This window comes from Bactrocera neohumeralis, chromosome 3 (genome assembly GCF_024586455.1).
Source record: "Bactrocera neohumeralis isolate Rockhampton chromosome 3, APGP_CSIRO_Bneo_wtdbg2-racon-allhic-juicebox.fasta_v2, whole genome shotgun sequence".
NCBI lineage: Eukaryota > Metazoa > Arthropoda > Insecta > Diptera > Tephritidae > Bactrocera > Bactrocera neohumeralis.
This window is the reverse complement of record NC_065920.1, coordinates 58,172,514-58,175,699: the sequence shown is the minus strand read 5'-3', so window position 1 is coordinate 58,175,699 and position 3,186 is coordinate 58,172,514.

Below are 3,186 nucleotides of genomic sequence, written 5' to 3'. Positions count from 1 at the left end.
AAAATTATATCAATCTACGAAAACGAATTTTGGATTCGGTTTGAGCGTGCAGTTTCTAGGGACCAGACCGAGTCAGACGATTAATAACTGCTTAATGGTCGAAATAAATGTAAATTTCTGGTTTCAACTCTATGATATCTAGTTGAAATAGCACTCGTTTAAAGGCATGGAAAATTTCAGTGATTTGAGGTTAGTTTACAAACGAGACTTTACCTTAAACTAAAGTGAATATACACGATACATTAATATGTATCCATATAGCTTCATAAAATATTTCGAGCTTTGGAACTCATATACAACTCATATCGTGGTTAGAAAAAGCTGGATTTAACAAAAAACTTCTTTCATCAAAAAGCTATGATACTCGTATTAAAGCCGAGCTAATATTGAACAATCCAAACAAGTGTATATTTCATGTATTTATTTGCATTATAATTTCTTAATTCATTTTAATACTATTTTCTTCCACTATTGTACATATTTGACAACTATTTTCCCACACCTAATCCATCGAGCTTCTTCTTCCCACTGTAGTGCGTATCTTCTGTTGCTTCCAAAAAGCTTTAAATATTAAAAAATAAAAGGTTTCGCTACAAATTACAAGTATTCAAAGAAAAATAATCATGATTTGTGCAATTTTTTAATAATAAGCATGTATTATATAAGCATATATGTATGTCACGGAATTATAAATGTAGTTTTAATTAAGTGAAACTTCAATAATAATGTAAAATGGCGATTATGAATTAATGAAAACAAAAAGCTATTGTACTAAATTACGTAAATGTGTAACTACCAAATACGCTTCAATGAAGTAGAAAGCAAACTTGATATGTATGTATGTGTGTAATTAACTATTTATATATGCAACAATGAATTCATAGCGTATGTATGTTTGTATGTGTGTTTTTTTAAATAAAGCTTGCGCGAACATTTTTGATGAGCAACACGCAAAAAACACTTATTTGCTGAAATATTGTGCGCATTTAATGGAAGAAATTAAGAAAAAAGTAAAAAAAATAAAATAATAAAATTAAATATTATAAATTTAATTAGAGGTTTTTGAAGAAAAAAATTGCATTTATTGTGTATTTCAAGGAATTGGTAAAGTAAATAAATGAATTGAAAGAGAACTAAGTAAATTTTAATAATTGAATATTGTATTTAATTTCCGCTCAAGCCATATATGTGTATAAATATATGTAAAACACACACACACATGCAAAACTCGTGTATACAATTGACTAAAAACGGTGTTGAAGCCATATTTTGTTGTAATTATGTATGTGTAATTATTTTTTTAATGGCACAACCACTTTTTTGCAACTTCAAATGCTTAATTATTAAAGAATTCAAAAAAAAACCTTAATTATTTATTTTAAAAATAATAATTATAAGTAAAAGACATGAAATGTTATTGTTTCGCTAACAACGAATAAACGCAAAAGCATGTGAATGTAGCTGAAGTGTAATACTGTAATACATAGAGCTAAGGAATATGTGAAGAAAACTCAATTAAATTTAAAAAAATTAATTATGTATAGATATAAATGCAATCAGTGTGAAAATTTAGTAAGCACACATCTTTTAAATTAAAGCGAATAAATATTTTTCACAATTTTTAAGAACATTAAAGTGTGCAAATATGAATATTAAATGGATTTATTAAAAATTATAATTAATTAATTTCGCTTGATAACTGTTAACTAATTAAAAAAATTAAATTAATTTAAAAAAATTAAATAAAATGCGTATTAAAAATGTAATTATTTAATTAATTTATGTTTTAATAAAATAATTTAAATTTTATTAAAAACTAATTAATTAAAAATGTAATTTAAATAATTAATTAATTAAATTTTTGTTGAATTTATATTAAATGAGTTTATTAATTAATTATTTCGCTTGATTTTTAATTAAAAAACTTAAATTTTTAAAAAAATTAAATAAAAATGCGTATTAAAAATGGATTTTAATTAATTTATGTTTTAATAAAATAATTTAAATTTTATTAAAAACTAATTAATTAATAAATTATAATTGGTTAACCAATAAATTATTTTTTTAATTAAAAAACTCAAATTTTTGTTGAATTAATATTAAATGGGTTTATAAAAATTACAATTAATTAAATATTAAATTATTAAAAATTAAATTAATTAAAAATTAATAAAAAAAAATTATTTGATTAATTTATGTTTTAATAAAATAATTTAAATTTAATTTAAAAATTAATTAATTAAAAAATGTAATTATTAATTAATTATAATTGGTTAACTAATAAACTCATTTTTTAATTAAAAAACTTAATTTTTATTGTATGAATATTAAATGGGTTTATTAAAAATTACAATTAATTAATTTCGTCGGGTAATTGTTATTTAATTAACAAAATTAATTTAACTAATAAAACTAAAATGTTTATAAAAGTATTAAAAATGTAATTAGTTAATTAATTTTTTTTTTCAAATGAATAATTTAAATTTTATTTGCTAAAATTAATTAATTAAAAAATTATATTAGGTGAATTGTTTATCAAATTCGTTAATGAACAAATTAGTTTTTTAATTAAACAATTCAAATTTGATTTAAAACTTAAGTGATTGAAAACTGGATGGTTGTTTGTTTATTAATTTAATTGAAAAAAAAAACAATTTATATAATTTCTTTAATTAATTAATTTGAAAATTAGTACATAATTAAAACAATTTTCGAATGGCATTGAATTTAGTTGGATAATTAAAATAAATTTATTTATTTATTTATCTAATTGGTTAATCAATAAATTAGTTTTTTATTATACGAAGAATAAATGGATTTACTAAAAATTTCAATTAATAAAAGCAAATAAAAATTTATTTATTTTTAATTGATTAATTAAAAAATTAAATTAGTTAATTAATTTATATAATTGGTTAATCGATAAATTTCTTTTTTAATGTAAATTTTATTCAAAAATTAAATGATTTAAAACTTAGTAAATTTAACATTAATTTTTTAATTAATTAGTTTGATAAATGTTACTTAATTAAAACTATTTTCAAACGGAATTGAAGAATTAAAATAAAAATTAATTTAAAAAAAATTTAAAAATTATCAAACGATATTAAATAACTAAAATTAATTTATTTAGTTTGATAATTAAAGTAAAGTATATAAATAAATTAAAATACTAAAATTGTGTAA